The 20656-nt window shown below is 39.6% G+C and overlaps 1 protein-coding gene across 10 annotated transcripts in view; it reads right to left on the bottom strand.

Annotated features, from left to right (window-relative positions):
- Positions 1–20231, bottom strand: part of LOC307174951 (uncharacterized protein) — a 592470-nt gene extending 572239 nt beyond the window's left edge. For 8 of the 10 annotated variants that reach the window (XR_013824214.1, XR_013824215.1, XR_013824216.1 and 5 more), the window contains exon 1: positions 18973–19435. The gene's annotated coding sequence lies outside the window, so the exon portion shown is untranslated. Of the gene's footprint in view, positions 1–9624; positions 9809–18972; positions 19436–19538 lie in introns of those variants that run through there. The other 2 variants (XM_079899587.1, XM_079899585.1) reach the window with 2 other exon arrangements.
- Between the last annotated feature and the right edge of the window lie 425 nt (positions 20232–20656).

The raw sequence follows: 20656 nt of genomic DNA, 5'->3' as shown, positions 1-20656 counted from the left end.
CCTCTGTGTGTCCCATGCGAATCTTTCTCCACCCTGGCTGGGTGTTGTTCATGTCATTGTATTATGGCCCTTACTACTATTTACAGATTTTTATAGTCTATTTACAATTGTAAGTTCTTAAGTACCAAAATATTAGTAGCAATGTTTTTAAGACAGGTCTGTTGTTAATTGTTTGGGGCTCCAAGAATAACTTTCATGTAGTTTGCTGGGTCCTTCAGCTTTGCTCTCTAATATAAGTTTCTGTGTGTTGTTAAATTAGTTTTGCTTCTTTATTACTATTTGGGATCTGAGTTGAAAATAGAACACCATTAGGCAGAAATATGGGCACCATGATATATCCTATTGACACAAATAAACCTTTCTTTAAAACATTATATTATGCCCCATATAAGCAACAAAATGATCAACTATCATTTACCATAGCCATCTCTACACATTCGTTCCTTCAAATAATATCTACCACAATACTGCACTGTTATTAATTTTGTACAGTTGAGAAATACACTGAAATGGAAAAAAATCAACAAAAAACAGCCATATACATTGTTTCAATTTTTCTATACTTTTGTATAATATCCCAAAGTTTAATACTTCTCATAGGAACAGAGTTTCCCGTTGCAGAGCACAGGCTCCGGATGCGCAGGCTCAGCGGCCATGGCTCACGGGTCTAGCCGCTCCGCGGCACATGGGGTCTTCCCGGACTGGGGCACGAACCCGTGTCCCCTGCATTGGCAGGCGGACTCTCAACCACTGAGCCACCAGGGAAGCCCCAGGAACAGAGTTTTAATACCAGTCATCTAAGTGGTAAAACAGGTGCTCACAAACTTTTTACTGACACATAAAGATTGCTTTAGAGTCAACTATAACTTTTAGTGATGTTGTCCTATTACAGAGGTAGTGACCTTATTAATGACTGACCACCAGTGACTTAGAGGGTAGAATTCTTAGGCTAAGGCTCATGTTTTAAAATTTTACTTTTCAACTTTCTCACAAAGAAATGGCTTAATATGGATGAGACATTTTCATATAGAGATCACTCTATTGCTCTAATCTTTACCATCCTTTTTACCAATGTATGTGGTCAACCACACGGGGGCAGGGGGGCCAGGGTATGCAGAGGACTCAGACAAAATCAATCAATGTGTATATTACAATGTCTCATGGAAAATGAACATAGTAATTCTTTTTTTGAAACAGAACGTAAAACTTATTTTAGACTCACTACTTATGGATTACTGTATATTTTCATGACATAGTTATTTTAAAAATTTGTTTATTGATTTTAAATGAAAACCATAACAGTCTTCTCTCCCTCTAGGCTTCCTTTCTTTGTTTCTTGGCCTTCCCTCTCACCCATACTCCCACATTATATTTTAAGGTTAACTGAGTCAGAACATTTGCATTTTGTATTAAGGTGCGTAAAGCAAGGCTGCCCCATTGCTCAGCCACGTGAGGAAAATCCTTTTATCCAAGTACTGTATTTAACCAGCTCTTAAAGGGATTTTATTTATTTGGTAGGAACCAAAGCTGGTGAATGAATCTGAGGGTCAATTTGGGGCACTGCAGCACCAAAAAATATAGACACGCATCTTTCTGCTTTTTAACTCTTCAAACTGGAAATAAGAAAATCATTTTTAGGCTGCCAATATTGAGTCAGAAGACATTTCCATTGATCTAAAACTGCATTAAGAGATGAAGCCCGGGCTTTCCTGGTGGCGCACTGGTTGAGAATCTGCCTGCCAATGCAGGGGACACGGGTTCGAGCCCTGGTCTGGGAAGATCCCACATGCCGCGGGGCAACTAGGCCCGTGAGCCACAGTTACTGAGCCTGAGCGTCTGGAGCCTGTGTTCCACAGCAAGAGAGGCCGTGATAGTGAGAGGCCCGTGCACCGCGATGAAGAGTGGCCCCCACTTGCCGCAACTAGAGAAAGCCCTCGCACAGAAACAAAGACCCAACACAGCCATAAATAAATAAATAAATAAATATTAAAAAAAAAAAGAGAGCGATGAAGCCCAAGTAATATTCCCTTTTCCCATAATGTGTCTTACGCACATTTCACATTCTTAACCTGAGTAAGATGTGAACAAACAAGCTCTCACCATTCATTCACACTCTAAATTATCCACTGACTTCAAAGCCGTCTGGGAAAAAATACAAGCAAAGAGGATATTGTGCTTTTTCCAACCATACAATGGTAAATCAGAAAAAGACATTCTGTGGAGTTCTTACAGGACTTATTAACTAAATAGTGTTTATCTTCCTTTCCTGGCTAACCCGCTCAGAACGAGTAATGAGCTCAGAGGAAATAAAGCAAAGACTGAGCCCTTTCCAATCCTTCCAGCTGCCCTGCCGCACACCAGTTCTTTGAATGTTTTCTTAATTTTGTGTTTGTTTGACCTAAGCACTCCAACTGAACTGAGCAAGGGCTTCCAGGAGATGGTTGGGGACAGGCAAAGCAGGTTTGTTTCCCATGTGCTATTTGGTAAGGTTCTCAGAGACATATGTCAATCAACCCATTGCCTCAATTAAACATGTAGTTTTCAAGTTAGAAGTTAGTTTTCAGTCTGTTGCTGGCCAGGAAAGGTAGATGTTTAGGGAAAAGTATTTACCGTTAGACCTCTGTGGCCTTAATTTGGTTCCCCACTGCTTATAATCTCTACCTTCTCTTCTGCGGCCACTCAGTGAAGGAATGCTGCCATTCTAATTCTAAGGATAGTAGATAGGCCCAAAGGATGTATCATTTACCACCACCAGCTAAGCCATCTTAGATCAGGCAGTGAGGATCAAGTGCATTACCACTTACTGAGAATCACATCATAAGTTTTTATTATTAGGAATTCTTTTAATTTCTGGTAAAAATAATATCAAAGATTAACAACTCTTTCATAAAAAACCTTAATACTTAATACTTCTACTTATTGTGGAGAATCACAATGTGTAATATGAAACTTCTGTGACTCTCAACAAATAAAAGGTGGGGATTAGGGAAGAAACAGATGAAGGAGGATGGTTGAAGTTGAGGAACAACAAATGACAAAGAGCATGAGTTGCCAATTTTTCCACAAAAAGACAATACGTAAATGGGAAAAAGTCAGGAAATCACCTATCATCTTTGATGTTCCCTGACTTTTTCTAAGACCTTCTCACCCCAACGGCCATTTAAACAGCCAATGAAGAAACTGAATCGTACTCCCTGGAGGACGTTGTATCCACTTCTACTACCTAGCCATGTAAAACCATTCCTAACACAAACTGATTAGTTCTCCAGAACTAAAAATTGATTTTCACTGATTGCTTTCATGTAGATAAATAGCCTAACTTTGAGAAAGCTCTTATGTTGTTTATAGTTGTTAAAGTCATTTATTTCAAATACTGTTGATGTTTATAATTCATTATTTTCCTTGCTTAGATTTACATAGGAGTCATGAGATAACATATATTAAATTAAAGCCATTTTTAATATTGTGGCATATTAGGAATTATGCATATCTGAAAGTTCTTCTCAAGTGACATTGTAAACATAGCCAAATTATTATCATTTTCTTCATGTAGCAATAAAGTCTGAATATTAAAAAAGTTCCATTTTCTTAACAAAATTAAGCATAAAAAGTTCAAGCTTAATTAACTTTTTCCATACATAGGTCTCCCCAGCTTGGATCATGCCCCAGAAAAGAGAAAAAAGCTGTATAAAAACCTTAAACATTAAGATACTGTACAGTAAACAACAAAGAATATAATGTTAATAGCAGCTTTCTCTAAGGGGTAAAGTGATAGATTTTTAAACTAATTTTCTTTATTTTCCATACTTTCTACAGAAAGCATGTACAACTTCTATCATGCAAAATAACCAGTTTTTAAATGGAAAAGTTTCCTTTCTGCCTTAATACAGAAAGAGGTAAAGGGAACAAAAATGAAAGCTATAATAATTATTCTAACAGAAACATTACAAACTTTACAATTTAGATGCTTATAGTTACATGTTAAGAGACTGAAGAAGATAGTTTCCTGTATTACCAATCTTAAGAGTGATGAAAGTAAGGCTCAAACTAAGTAAACTGGTCAAGGTCGCAAAGTGAATAAACGGCTGAACTTGAATTGGAATACAAATTGTCAGCTCTTAGACTCTTACAAGTGTACTCTCCATCACTTTATCATGGGTCACTATAGAGGATGCCATCATATCCTTACGTCAGCCCTGGAATTGCTTGTCCATACATGCTGCAGCTACTAATAATGATGAACATTCATATATCCATACTAGGTGCCGAGCTCTGCTCTATGTACTTCACAAATATTAATTCATATAATCCTCACAGCAACCCTACAGACTAGATACCATTCTTACCATTCTATTTTACAGATAAGAAAACTGGGGATGTATAACTTGGGCCAAGATGACACAGCTAGTGATAAAAGTGGGACACAGGCTAACTGGCTTCAGAGTCTGTGTACCTAACCACCACATTAAATGGTGTGCCGGCTTGCCTTTATTAGGTATGTTAACAGGAGAGGATTGATCTCCTTTGGTGCTAGGTAAGCCTCAAGGCAAAATATAGAAAATAGTATATAAAGTGTGAAAAGAGCATCATTATTTTTCCAAGAAATTGCTTTGCCTATATACTTCCTGATCATTAGGGTCCAACTTGGACAAATTCACTTCCACACTGAGCCTCAGTCAACGCTTGGCCCATTTTACGGAGAAGAAAACTGAGGTCCATAGGAAACACTGATGGTAGAGGTAAGAATATACTACTCAGCAGATTTTTATCCAAAGACAGTTTCATTAAACTCCACCATTGTTTGCGGGTTAAACTGTGGCCCGTGACATTTCAGGGAGCAGATACAAAATGCACCACTTGTACTGTAGTGAAACTTTCCATTACAAGGAACTTGATTCCAGCAGGAATAAGGCTGCCTAGAAGCAAAGGGCTACTATAAAAACACAAAAAAACAAACAAAACTAATCGGGAACATGACTTCTTCGTTGTACACATGCATTACATCTGGGCTGCTACACAATATAGGCCACTGACAAAGTCTGTGTTTAGACAGAGAGTTACTCTAGTCATAAGAAGAAGACAGACAGAAATAGATTTTTCTTTTCTTAACTGTACTAAAATATACATAACTTAAATTTAGCATCTTAACCTTTTCTAAGTGTACAATTCAGAGGCATTAGTGTATTCACATTGTTGTGCCACCATCACCATCATCAATCTCCAGAACTCCTTTCATCTTCCCAAACTGAAACTCCATGCCAATCAAACGGTAACTGCCCATTCCTTCCTTCTTTAAGCTCCTGGCAACCACCACTCTAATTTCTGTCTCTATGAATTTGACTACTCTGAGTACCTCATAAAAGTGGAATCATACAAAATTTGTCTTTTTGTTGACTGGCGTATTTCACTTAGCATAATGTCTTCAAGTTTCCTCCATGCTGAAGCATGTATCAGAATGGCCTCCCTTTTTAAGGTTGCTTAATATTTCATTGCATGTGGTAATAAAATACCACATCTTATTTATCTATTCATCCACTGATGGACACTTGGATTGCTTCTACCTTTTGGCTATTGTGAATACTGCTGCCATGAATATGGGTGTCCAAAGATCTTTTCAAGTCTCTGCTTTCATTTCTTTTGGGTATACACCCAGAAGTGGAATTGATGGATCATATGGTAATTCTACTTAAAAAAAAAACACCATAGTGCTTTCCAAGGGGCCACTCCATTTTACAAGAAATAGCCAATTAAAAGCCAATTAACGAGTTCAGTTTCTCTACCCCCTCCCCTTCCTCAAAGAGAAGAAGTTCTTAACCCTGTGATTGCCAACTATACTATTTACCTCCTCAGTCCAACCCAGTCTACAGTCTCTCCATTTTTCCTTACTTTAGTAAGCCACAATTTTATTGACAATGAAGAACTTGTAGAACCATAGGACCCGGGCCAAGTCATCCCCTACTAAAACTGCACCCTTAAAACTTCATAATAGAATCACCCCAGGAGCCATACTTGAGCTGTTTACTAAGGAAGGAAGACTAGCCTCAGAGATTTGTCCAAGTTACTACATTTAGACTACATTGATTATTATTGTAATACCCAGCTTATATTTTGCTGTTTCATAGCAGAGCTGAAATACTATCCACAAAAGCATAGCATGCACCTGTTTTGCCATGTCCTGGTAATGAATTTCATGAGTGCTTTCCTAGATGGTTCCATGTATCACTCACATTTGACTCTACCACAGCGTCTAATATGGTTACTCGTACTATGTATGAACTGATAACCAACTCAGATGTGTCCCAAACGTGAACTATTCACGTTACCACCCTCAATGACTTTTGCCATGTTCACATAAGTCAACTCACTTTTCTTTTACGTAAGTTATTATCTTTAGCAAGAAAATTTTTGTTGGTAATATAGATGGAAAAACTATCCCTTGCAATAAGTAAAATAAATACCCTTACAAGAAAACAAATTTATCCAACTACCACCTAAAATTATTCTACATACTACCAGTAGAAATTCTGGACTAGCTGCCTTGATATATGAATATGAATGTATTGACCTCCTTTAAAATGGTGTATTAATAAATATTTTGAGAAGAAAATTACAAATAATGGCAACATCAAGATAAAGAATTTGGTTCTAAAATGTTAGCAGTGATTTTGGGGGGCTATGCAATCATGGACAATTTTATTTTTTATGCTTCTCACATGGAAATAAATGATTTATATAAATAGAATATGTATGTCTATACATATACATGAGTGTGCATGTGTGTGTGTGTGTGTGTGTGATATTTTGTTGATAGAGACAATAGGTGAATGAAAAAAAGCAAAAGATAGTGAACCCTAAAAACCAGGTCCATCAAATTGATGTTGGACATCAGTGGAGTGATGATTGTTTCAGCCAGATCATTCTCATGTCCATCAACAGAGTGCCTCAGAGGAATGATATAAAAAGAAAGCAGACATAAGGGATTATCTGATGGAGAGTAAATATGTGAGTCAAAGCAATGACAGCCAGACCAGCACAGGCATCTTCTGAAATGCTTTCGTCCATATTTAATCAATGAAAGGTACTACAGGAGGACCCACAATATGCAGAGTAACATAGCAGGGGATAATATGTGCTACAAGAATTATAAGTCACTGTTCTTGCCCCATATTTTTAAAAATCTAAATGATACAGCCATGAAAAAATATATTATAAATTAAGTGTTGCAAAGGTAGAGATACATATAATAATCTGTGGGTACAGAGAGGAGGAAGCAGGAACGAGTGGGAAAGCAACCAGAGAAGATGTCTAGAATGAAGTGATGTTTAAGGTTATTGATGATAGTAGTAAAATGTATGAAAAGAGTTCCTTGTCTCCACAAGATAAACACTCCCTTCTCCAGGACCAAAGAGAGGAAGAGATCATCTTGAACCTAGAGTACCCCATTTTCCTAGCTAGAACTGAAGAATGCTGGAAGAGTGCACAATTGAACAGACTGCCAAGGAAGGAAAAGTGAGTTCAGGGGAAGTCACAAAGTCCTGAAGTTTCACGTGATGCTGGCTAGTTAAAAGAGGGTACTCATGCCAGCTGCTTACACTCCTCTGAGGCCTGACCTAAGCTGTCTTACTTCCGGACATCCTTCTCCAGCTGGGCTATTTCCTGGGCTGTTTCAGACTCGTCCCTTCAACCTCCTTCACAGCTGTGGTTTGGCATCTCTGCAGCAAGAGCCCCAGTGGCCAAAGTGTCCTCTGGGCTTGTCTCCTGGGAGCAAAGGCCTGCCTATTTCCACTACTGAATTTACCCACAGAGACAGGCGGAGGAAGCTTTTTTTAGATGGCCAAAGCAAATTGGTCTGCATGAATTACATTGGAGCCGTGTGGTAATAATCAAATTTGGTGCCTGGGACACCCAAGCAGCACACGCATAGGCTGTAAGTAGCTTAGAACTTTTCCTGCCGCATCATTGAAACTGCTGGCTTAAGAAATGGAAGCTTTTGAGGGATGAATGAAAACTCCTCGTCATACACGATGTTTGGCTGTGGCCAAAGGGAGTAGTCAAGTTGAAGTTATACAACAAACAGTCGTTTTTTTCCAGAGCCAAGAAAGTGACTAGGATTTTCTATATCTGGATAGTGATAAAACAGGGGTCTATAAACTCTGGCCTGCAAGCCAAGTCCAGCCCTCCTCCTTGTTTTCATATCTCTACAAGCTCAGAATGGTTCCTCCATCTTTAAACAGCTGAAAAAAAAAATCAAAAGCATATTTTGCATCAGGTGAAAATGATATGAAATTCAAATTTCAATGCCTATGAATAAAGTTTTATTGGAATACAACTACACCTATTGTCTCTGGTTGGTTTCCAGCTTCAAATGCAGAGTTGATTGAGTAGTTGCAGCAGAGACCTTATGACCTGCAAAGCCTAAACTATTGATGGTCTATCTGGCCTTTTATAGACAGTTTTCAACCCCTGTCCTAAAGTTGTGGCCAGTGTGACCAAGAGTAAGGGCAAGGTGAAATAGCAGTGAGTGGGAAACTTTTTAAATGGGAATATTGATATGTTTTTCTGAGATGCATTTTTTAATGCTCCAGTATACTTGTTTGTAGATTGTACCACACTGCGGAAGAGCTATATCTGGAGCTCAGCTTTAATGCTTAAAATAACACGTAGATTTCATTTTTGCTTTTGTGATACTCCCATCCCCCCCATGTAAGCATGTGCATGCAAACATGCACGCGTTCGCGCGCGCGCGCACACACACACACACACACACACACAGGAAAAATGATAGGCAGACCACTCATGTACCTCATATGAGCTCAGCAACGTGCTTGTGCTCACAGAGGTACAGTGGTAGGAAGAAGTACAAGAGCAGTGAATTATGGACCCCCCACGATGGACCCCAAAGGAAGACTAACTGAAACAATTTTATGGAAATGTATTCAGTATGCACAGATGACAACATGCTAGCAAGCCATTTCAGTACAGCATTCTAATTATAGACACCATTCTCAAAGCTTAGCCAAGCTATATAGTATCATCTCTTTTACAGGGTGTGGTTGAAATTGAGCACTTAAAAACTGGAGAGGTCACTTTTGGTTAACTAGTACAATTTGGTAGCTCAAGGAAACTCTGTTCTTCACTCATCCTACAGGACTAAGACTTTATTTTTGCTCTTAGAGTTCTAAGAAGATTCCTCCAAGCCAGACAGCTGGAATGAACAGTTAAAAACGAATATTGTGTTAATCAAGAAAAAAGGCCTAGTGTTTTGTCACAAAGAAGTTATATAAGGAAACCTAGTTTCCGAAGAAAGCCAGCTAAGTTAGAGTTGTATTGATGAACTGGAGTGTGGCAGGAATATACATGGGAGTTGTAGGTAGAGGAAGGGGGAAGAATAGGCAAGAAAGTTTTTAGCATATCCCTTAAAGATATGCTGGTATATTGAGGGTAACTACTCATGCTTAGGCACAAACCCAGCCAACCAATGTAATGAAAGGGCAGAAGGCAAGGAGTACAATCTATTTAGTCATATGACAGTCTCCAACCATATACCTGATTCCTCCATTTGGTAAAGGTAATATGGTGCCTTAGAAACAGCATTACGCTATTAAACTACATTAAAAGCTGTACCTGGGGCTTCCCTGGTGGCGCAGTGGTTGAGAGTCCGCCTGCCGATGCAGGGGACACGGGTTCGTGCCCCGGTCGGGGAAGATCCCACATGCCACGGAGCGGCTGGGCCCATGAGCCATGGGCGCTGAGCCTGCGCGTCTGGAGCCTGTACTCCGCAACACGAGAGGCCACAGCAGTGAGAGGCCTGCGTACAGCAAAAAAAAAAAAAAAAAAAAAGCTGTACCTGAGTAGATGTGATCAAAGGAAGCTGTCACAGAAGGCATCACAGAAAACAAAAACAAATAAAAAAATGAATTCAGTGTTGAGTATGCTCTTGCTTGAGCTAGATAGACTTCTAGGTAATAGAAAAGAGAGGGTGACTTGTCAGTGAGCTGCAGAGAACCAAACCCAAGGACAATTAAGGCTTGGGAAGGGAGTCTGGGGAACATTTCCAGAAAGACCCAGGGCTTACACATTCCCTAGTTTGTGAGAAATCTGATTTGCTCTGTAGAGTTGGAGTAAGGAGCAGGTATACAAACTCTATTTTTCTCTGTGAACACTGAAAGTGCTTACACTGCCAGGTGGTGGAAACCTGATCTCAGTCAATCTCTACACACTCACTAGATTGCACTTAGAGTTAGATTTACGTAGCACCAGAGGATTTTGAGGAGAGTAGGCAGTGCCCTATCCCATTTCTAATAGAAAGGCTTATTCAAGTCCACCAGCTCTCTTGTCAAATTCAGAGCCACTCTCATTGATACTGGGATTTTCTGCTATTTTTCTCATACTCTGAGGCTGCAGATACTTTGCTAAGGCTGCCTCTAAGACCTTTAACAATTCCTTGCTGCTCTTGGGTGCAATGGAATCATTCTACTACTTTCATCCCAAGCCTGGATGCAGGGAACTCTGTGGGACAGCTCAGGCCCTCCTTGCTAGAAGCAGCACACAGTCATCTCCAGGCTTTCCTACAAAGGAGGACACAGCTTTCTTCCTTCTGTTGTGTCCTCCCCTAGGTCTTGAACCAGAGCTGGAGTGCAGGGATCCTTTGGAGGGAGCTTCCTTCTTCTCTGACTCTCCCCCTTCCCAGGTCAAGCTATACAGAGGTCAGGGGACAGAGGGCACTGACTCCTCTGGTGTTCATCCCAGTCCTCTGTCTTATGTCCATGGCTAGGCTTTTGTTTTTGTTTTCGTTTTTGTTTTGCGGTACGCGGGCCTCTCACCGTTGTGGCCTCTCCCGTTGCGGAGCACAGGCTCCGTATGCGCAGGCTTCGCGGCATGTGGGATCTTCCCGGACCGGGGCACAAACCCGTGTCCCCTGCATCGGCAGGCGGACTCTCAACCACTGCGCCACCAGGGAAGCCCCATGGCTAGGCTTTTGGATTCAAGGTCAGAATTTGATCACTTTGTTATCTGAATTATTTTGTGAATTTCAAATAAACTAGCTGTTGCCTCAATCGGGGAATGTCAGGACTACTATTCTGAAATATTTTCCCACTATCAATTTATGATCTTTGTGCAAACTGATTGATATCTCATTACAATCAAATGTCCAGTATTTCATTTCTTATTTTATTAATATTTTAGAAAATTAGACAGTCTTTAAAAATGAAAGATACAGTAAATAGTGCTTTCTTAGACCAAAATGTTTTAATGACACTATTTTATAACTCTAAAATATGTACAATTAATTCCCAGTGGCTCTTCTGGTAATCATCATAAAGATTGGATCAACAGAACAGTTTACATTGACTCTATAATGTTGGAAACAATGTATTATCCTTGTTTTGAGTCAATTTTATTTTTCTTAGGAATCCCAGGAGTGTCTGAACACCTACATTATACCAATTTTTAAAAGGTAATTCAATGTGGAAAGTGGGGAGAAACAAACAATATTTGACTGAAGCAGTATGTTTTGCCTTAATCTGAAAATTAATGGAGTTGTCAAATTTGACAGCACATAATCCAGCTATTTTTCTTTAATTTAAGAATGAACCAATAAAAATTTGAAAAGCATAATTATTTTTCCCCCTTGATTTAAAGTTACTTTGTTCTGAGTCTCTTACTTGGCATTGAACCTGTTTCTGTTGGGAGTAAGTAGGATAGAGACTTTCAAAGGGCAGATCATAGGAACAAATTTTGCCTTTATTATTAAATATTTGAATATTCTTCATATTCGACAAAGCACTACAGTTTGAAGAAGCACATCTTTAACAAGTTCAGGGGTAGAGGTCTGAGTTCTGGTCTTTGTTTCGAAGAAAAAAAAAGACATCTTCAGATTTTCAATGCAGAAAGACACTCAAGGATTATACAGTTAAACAAAAAAAAAAAGCCCTTTATATAGATGTATCCTCACCATAATTTAGAATGACCCTCAACTTGCCAAGGTTTTATTTTTTATTTTTTTTCAGATTTCAGTCATCTATCTGAGTCAAAAGAAAATCAGTCCAGAGCCTCAGATCTTGGAAATATTTTTTTCACAAATTCAGAGCTAAACAGATGTGTTTTCTCTTATGAGAAGTTCATATAATTAATTATAAGATAAGAGATAATAATGCCTTTCATTTACATTTCTTTCTTTCCAAGCCCTCAGTCCTTGATGTGTGTTACTTTATTTCTCTTTACCACATCCTTACAAGATAGAAAGGAAGGGCTTCCCTGGTGTCGCAGTGGTTGACAGTCCGCCTGCCGATGCAGGGGACACGGGTCTGTGCCTGGGTCCGAGAAAATCCCACATGCCGCGGAGCGGCTAGGCCTGTGAGCCATGGCCGCTGAGTCTGCGCGTCCGGAGCCTATGTTCCGCAACGGGAAAGGCCACAACAGTGAGAGGACCGCGTACCACAAAAAAAAAAAAAAAAAACAAGATAGAAAGGAAGAGTATTAGTGTCTCTATCTAAAGATAATAATATCTTACCTATGTGTAATATTTTACAGTTTATAAAGCATTTTCACATATATTATTTCATTTTGGTTTTGACGCTCACAGTACCCTGTGATATATGTAAATCAGTCAGGTGTTATTTTTTTCAATTTACATATGGGAAGACTAGAATTCAAATGTCTCCCTGTGTTCTGCATCTAAGAAGTGAAGGAACCAACTTCCTAGGCCTGTTAGTAATTTTGCACTGCAGAGACAGAGAAAGATTAGGTGAATAATTCTATATCATATAAGAAAAACACCTCAGTGGTCTTTATATTTTACTTTATAGCTTCACTCTATTTTTCTTGTGTTACATTTTTTCAATGTCATGATTATGTCAAATATGCTGTGAAGTACCTCCCAGACTGTATGTATTAGAAACAGCCTTATTTGTTCCATTCTCCACAGAACTCCAGGGGGTTTGCTGGATTTGGGGATTATTTTCTTCTTTGGTTTTACATTTTGAAAGCCCTGCTCCAGCTCTCAAAGATGCTGTTAAACACAGAATAAATATTGAATTGTTTCTCTGTCCTCACGGTCTTCGTGGTAGCAAATACATGTTTCTGTGAAGGAGCTTGCTCCCTGAAGACCCACAAGTGGTGGTTAGAAAGTGTCCACAAATTAAAGGCAATGAAAGAACATTAACCACAAGTAATAGATGTTAGAAAAAAATATAAAATACATAAAATAGCTTTTATATGCGTGTATATTCTGGACTCTAACCAGGTAGCTACCGTTCAAGCGTTTTCCCAATTATGACCATTTTTATATATACAAAGATGCTTTCATAACAGCAACCTGTGTAGGATAAATATTATCCATAATTACATGATTTCTTTTAACTTCGAACAGTAGAACAGTGTTAACCTGAAAGAAAACACTTCAAATTTTTAATTCGTTAAAGTTTCTGGATCAGTAGTCATTCTGAAAGGCTTTTCTGATTTTAATAAAAGAAAAAGAAAGAGAAAATATGGAACAAAAACATTGATTCAACATTGGAAACCATTTTCAATGAGGTAGGAGATGTGAATATATAATTTCTAATAATTCTCATTTCTTCTCAATTGAAAGTCATTGGGAATTTAATAGTCACCCACTGTATGTACAGTTATCTTTTTGGAAAGTCATGACTGACATGGCAGAAATGAGTATCAGTTCCAAGGTAGGATACTGAAGCCTGGGTATTCTCAGCATAGCTGGAGAAAGACAGAAACCAAATATTTGCCTATTTTCCCCACTAAGAATGCTTCCTCTCTCTTTTCTACCTAATAAAAACCAAGTGTATCTTTCAAGGCTCATTTCAAAACCCTTCATGAACTGCTGTTTCCTTCCCATGAAATCGACTCTTTTCCTCAGTCCTGTTGATTCTGAACCTGCATTTTCTCAAATCCATCTATTTCTCTGTCTCCAGTGACAATGTTCTAGACTACATCTGTATTACTCTTTGCTGGAAGTATAGCAATAGCATCCTAACTTTTCCTTGCCTTCAGTCTGTTTCTCCACCGATCCCATTGGGAGACACCTACAGCTTAATGTTCCCAACGAACCACTAAGAATATGTCATTTTTCTATCCAGAATTTTTCATCGGCTGCTCATTGCCTACCAAATAAAGTAATAACTATTTAATCTGTATTTTACAGTCTTCTAAGAGCCATTACAACTTGCCTTTTCCTCCCCAGCAGTCTCTCACTCATGCTATGCTCAAAGAGAGTAACAGAGTAACTCCTAATATCAGTTCAGGTTGTGATCACTAGACTTTTTCAGGTCCCCCAAATTCCTCTTATATCCAAATCGTGTCTAATTCTCAGAGCTCCATGTGAGTATTAGCCTTCTTAATGCCTTTTCTGAACCTCCACTTCAGCCTATCTACTCACGTTCTATGACAGCCAGCGCCTTTTACCCCCATGCTTCTTTTGTGCAAGAGAATCACTATATTCTTGGGGGTCAAACTTCCTGAGGTTTAATTCCTGGCTACATTTATGTGACTCTGAGGAAGGATTAATCCTTGGTGTCTCAGTATTAGAAGGAGGGGGAAGACTAATATTAGCAATATCACAGGATGGTTGGGAAGATTGTGAGTTAATGTATGTAAGTTTCCCCAGTAAGTGCTCGGTGTAAATGTAAGCTACTATTGTGTACATCTCTCTCCTAATACGGTAGGACCTTGGGATGGGACTTCTGGCTACTCATCATTGCGTCTCACCACAGTGTCATAACACACACCAGTGTTCAACAAATCTATGTTGAAAAATCACAGGGAAGAGTCCCATTCTGTGCCTTCCAATGTCTTGGATAGCATCAGAATTCTGTAAAAGACCATTGTTTACTGATGATCTCAGCAGCCTTCCTCCCTCCCCCTTATGATGTAGATGGGAATGATGAATGGGATGTGAAGTGTGTAACCCAATGTCCGCCATAAGAATGCTTCCCATCCTTTCTGAAGGTGAGAGGGGTCATCCTTACTCATTCTCTTTCTCCAGAGTTAGAAACATTAATGGCAAGGAGACATAGGAGAGGAGACATGGACAACAGATCCAGGGAAATCTCATCCCACGGATTTATTTACACGTCTCTGAAAAATACTCTTTGTGTGATATACAATTCTAAGCAGGAGAAATTAGGAATTAGCAGACTGTGTACATGCTTAACTGGAACACCCAAAACTTTGAGGAACATCTTTGTCTACCACTTGACTATGTGCCTTTTAAGGCAATGGGATGCTGACTCTGAGTTGTGCATTGAACTTCATTAAAAAGGACTGGCTACAGAATCAGAAAGTCAACATTCAGAGGCATATGGTATTTATTTAGGGATTCTTAGACTCTGATGTGTAACATTAATCTAGGCACAGACAGAATGAAAAGTAAGATTTCTCCAAATGGCACTCATGTCTGAACACCAGCTTTATAAATACTGAATTACTCATCAACCTGGAATATGTATATTTTTTCAGGAGTACCTATGTTTAGCATCTAAAGATTCTATGTTTAGCATCTAAAGGACATTTATGATGGATACAATTTGTCAAATCTGTAATTCCACATATATGTACATTAAGCTAGAAAGACTGTGTTTTTACTAAAATACTAAATTTTTTCACATTAATAATTTGTGTGTTCACCTGTGAAAAAGAAGATTTTCCTTAGCTTGGTCTTCAGCCTCTATCATTAACAATCATAAAAATTGTAACGGGAAAACAGCTACCATTTGTTGAGTGTGCACTACGTGACTGGTCTTACAATGCTCAAAATAAGCCTTCAAGGTAGGTGTTATTATTCCTGCTTTAGAGGTGAGGGAATGAAGGCTCAGAGTAGCTCAATGGTTTGTCAAAAGTCATGTGATTAGTTAGTAGCAGAGCCAAGACAAATTTCACATGTCTCATAACAAAGTCCCTTCACTAGTACTAGTTCATAAGTTTGGATTTACAAAATTTTATAAGTTTTACTCATAAAGTTTATTGTATTTATAAAGGTTTAAAGTTTTGTTCTCTATGAACTTTAGCCCAACTTTTGATCCCCCTGCCACATGCTCAGGACTGTGCCCTGCTTCTGGCCAACTACCCCACATGTGCATATTTATTAGCAAGGCTCTCAGCAATCCCCTCTTGGGGGCCTAGATGTAAATCTGCCTAAGCACTTGTTTCCTAATCCTGTACCCTTTTTCTTGCCTCACTTTCTTCAGTAACATCATATCTTCAGAATGATTGGTCTACGGATTCACACCTCAATCTTAGTAAAAAAAATATGAGAGGAGACGTTTTCTGTTAAGGTTTCCTAGACTTTCCCAGCTTTCCTGATGGACTGCCTCCCCTTCATCTGTTCCAAGATCCCTCTTATGTGCCATCCTCAAGAAAAATAGTTTAAAAGTCTCAGTATAAGGAGGAGCACAGTCAGAGTTGAGGACATGCAACTCAGGTTATAAAAAGCAATGGTTGTACACCCATGTTCACAGCAGCATTATTCACAATAGCCAAGGGGCAGAAGCAACCCAAGTGTCCATAGATGGAGGAATGGATAAACCAAATGTGGTATACACAAACAATGGAATATTACCAAGCCTTAAAAAGGAAGGAAATTCTGACACATGCCACATCATGATAAACCTTGAGGACATTATGCCAATGAAATAAGCCATTCACAAAAAGATGAAGTCTGTCTGATTCCACTTACATGAGGTATCTAGAATAGTCAAATTCATAGAAATAGAAAATAGAATGGTGGTTGCTAGAGGCTTTGGAGAGGGGGAAATGGGGAGGAAGATTGTTGTTTAAAGGGTATAGGGTTTCAGTTTTACAAGATAAAAAAAAGTTCTGGAGATTGGCTGTACACCAATGTGAGTATAATTAACACTACTGAACTTTACACTTAGAAATGGTTAAGATGGTAAATTTTATATTATGTATATTTACCACAGTTTTTTTTTTTAAAGCAATGGTAAATGTATGCGAAATGTGATTATGCTAAATTTCTAAGATTTCAGTGTGTGAGAAATAAAGACATTTGGAGAATGTAGAATAAGAGAAAACAGTGGTACCAACAGCTAATTCCCAAGACGAAAATGATCCCCCACCTTACCCTGGAAACTATTCTTAAGTCTCTGGTTTGGGGGATAGGCAAGAAGAAATTTGAACCTAAACAATTGGGATTTCATATCATTTACTGACATGAAATATTTGGGTAACTGCTGTTTTACTTCACACTATTTTGAAGAACTTAAAAATCAGTCTGATTGATGGCTTTTTCTCCCTTAAATTTCATTTAAACAGGTAGAATGATTTGCTTTGAATTAATACTAAATTGAGTCCTTCTAATTGAGTGTATTCAGCTATTGGAACCTTGTTGCATTTATTTCATTTTTTATTGACAAGATATTTCCATGATACGATTAAATTTCTTTCTTATTTTGTGGTATAAATATTTGCCAGTCTGTTGTATATACAACAGAGGAATAGAATCCTGTCTTGGAACAGGAATGCAACCAGAAGTTCAAGCATGGATTTGAGTCTTACTCTCCTTCTTGGTAACCCTAAGCAATAACTTAAAAATCTCTAGGCCTCAGCTTATCTTTCATCAGTATGAAAGAATTAGTCCAAAGTAAGGGTTGGCAAACTTTTTCTATTAGGACCAAATATTAAATATGTTAGGCTTTTTAGCTTTGTGGGACGAGAGGTAAAATAAAGAAAAACTAGGGAGAAAAACATTTTCCACAAATGTTTTTACTGATGATATGTATATGGACAGAGAGAGGGAGAAAAACAGGCTTACTAATGTTTTTACTGATGATATACATACGGAGAGAGAGAGGCTTACTAATGTTTCCCTTTTGGGGGAAACATTTTGCTTAACTGGAGTTCAAAGTTAGTATTATTTATCAAGGAAATTGAAAATGTTTATTTGTAAAAAACATTTTTAGCTCATAGGCCCTACAAAAGCCAGCATCAGGCCAGATTTGCTCCATTGGCTATAGATCTCCCACTCTTGTTCTAGGATCTAGATAATCTCCAAAGTCTTTTCCCACCATAAATGTCATGCTTCTGCAAATTTCCTTCTCAACTTCTTTTGCTGGATTTAATTCCTCTGCTCAATTTCTAAAAGGTTGGCATGCCCCAGGGCCCTCACTTTCCTTTTAAATAGACTCTTCTCATGCATGAGCTTATCCCACCCAATGGTTTTAAAAACAATCAACGTGTGAGGACTTCCAAATTTTTACCTTTATTGTTGACCTCTTCACTACAGAATACATTCATATAACCAACTTGCTCCTTGATATCTAAGAGGCGTCTCAAATAAAACAATTCCTAAAATTGTCCCCACCCTCATCTTCTTCTCAGTAAATGACACCTTTACTCATCCAGTTCTCAAGCCACAAATCTAGTTGCCATTCTAGTGCATTCCCTTAACCCTTTCCCATACCACCCAAGCCATCGGCATTTGTTTTAATACCTCTTGTACAAGGAGAAAACAATCAGAGCTGAGGATCTATACAGCTGTGTTCAAGACAAAAATAATCAGAGGTATTCTGGTTATAAAAGTAAATGTAGGGGCTTCCCTGGTGGCGCAGTGGTTGAGAATCTGCCTGCTAATGCAGGGGACATGGGTTCTAAGCCCTGGTCTGGGAGGATCCCACATGCCGCGGAGCAACTAGGCCCGTGAGCCACAACTACTGAGCCTGCGCGTCTGGAGCCTGTGCTCCGCAACAAGAGAGGCCGCCATCGTGAGAGACCGGCGCACCGCGATGAAGAGTGGCCCCCGCTTGCCACAACTAGAGAAAGCCCTCGCACAGAAACGAAGACGCAACACAGCAAAAATTAATTAATTAATAAACTCCTGCCCCCAACATCTTGAAAAAAAAAAAAAAGTAAATGTAAATGTCATCAAGTGGTCACTGGCAAAGCCCATGAACAATTCCCGGGAAACAAAAATAGACTCTGGGTAATAAAATAAAGTCTAACCTTTTTTTTTCTTTTCCTTTGTACTTCATCTAGTCTCACTTGCTCATAGGGTGCAGCATGCAGAGGGCTCATCCTCGCACTTCAGACGCTGTACCTGACACGTCAGCTCGGCAGACGGTGCGCAGAAGCGCGGCACAGGCACCTCAATCTAAGATGGTGGCCGCGGACCGCGTTCAGAGACGCTTCACCCGGCAGTGCGAGTAGGGGCCAAGAGCAGCACAGCTGCGCCTGCGCCCGACTTGCAAAAACTCCGCCCCTCTCCCTGAGGATAAGATCCCTATAAAGCAGCCCCGCCCATGGCCATTCAAGGAGAGCGGGGAGAGCGTGCGCTCTAAAGTGCAAGTTCCTGCCTCTCCATTTTTGATCAAAGAATAAAACTTTCCTTTGCTTCTGAACTGAACTCGAGCTTATTCAATTGGCTCGAATGACACCAGGCAGGAGGACCCTTGATGAGGCCCAGCAGCAAAAGGTCAGTAACATAGTCAGCCTCCGAACAAATCTTGAACACATCCACTTCTCTCCACCTCTACTACTATTAGCTGGAGACACCCACCGTCATCACGTACCTGAACTACTGTCATGCCTCTTAATGATGCCTCTTCTTCCATTTGCAACTCCAACTCCACCCCTCCAATCTATTCTCTACAGGTTAAGCAGAATGATCATCTTAAAACGTAAGTCAGGGCTTCCCTGGTGGCGCAGTGGTTGCGAGTCCGCCTGCCGATGTAGGGGACGCTGGTTCGTGCCCTGGTCCGGAAGGATCTCACGTGCCGCGGAGCGGCTGGGCCCCTGAGCCACGGCTGCTGAGACTGCGCGTCCTGAGCCATGGCTGCTGAGCCTGCGCGTCCGGAACCTGTGCTCCGTGGCGGGAGAGGCCGCGGCAGTGAGAGGCCCGCGTACCGCAAAAAAAAAAAAAAAAAAACAGAAGTCTTATTTTGTCACTCCCTGCGTAAGATTTTTTTATGTCTCTCCCACCCACCACCCATTAATCTGATATATGTTATTATCTGCTTACTATGTTCCTGGAACTAGTCTCATTGCTGAGGACATGGCAGGGAACAAGATGGACAAAACTTCCTGCCAAATGTAACTTACATTCTACTGAGGGGAAATAGATAATAAAGAAACCTGAAAAAAAAAGAAGTAAATTATGAAGCATGTTAGTGATAAATAAAATGAAAAAAAAATAAATCAGGGATGTGGGCAAGGAGTCTGAGAGTAAGATGAGATACAACTTTAAATAGTATGGTCAGGAAAAGGACCCACTGTGAAGGTGCCTTTTGAGTAAAGACTTGATGGAGGTGAGGCAAGAGGCAGGTGGAGTTTGCAGTGAATAGCATTCTGGGGAGAAGAAAGAACCCTGCCAAGGAACAGCAAAGAAGCAGAGTGAGTGCAAGTGAGAGAAATCAGAGAAGTCAGAGATAACAAAACCTGGTTATGGAGGATCTTTTAGACTCTGAGTGAGGTGTTGAGCTGGGAAGAGACATGCGCTGACTTGGTTAAGAGGAACATGGCTACTGTGATGAGGGTTGTCTGAAAGGGAACAGGGCTGAGGAGAGAATACCAGCTAGAACTCCACTGCAATACTTGAGCCAAGATATGTTCAGCTCCTGTAGATGGAGCAGAGAGGAATCAAGGATGACTTCCAATTTTTTAGTCAGATCTACTGGAAGGTCAGAGTTGC

The sequence above is a fragment of the Stenella coeruleoalba genome, assembly GCF_951394435.1.
Source record: "Stenella coeruleoalba genome assembly, chromosome: 16".
Taxonomy (NCBI): domain Eukaryota; kingdom Metazoa; phylum Chordata; class Mammalia; order Artiodactyla; family Delphinidae; genus Stenella; species Stenella coeruleoalba.
The sequence above is the reverse complement of the archived record's forward strand: the minus strand, read 5'-3'. Positions and strand labels throughout refer to the sequence as shown.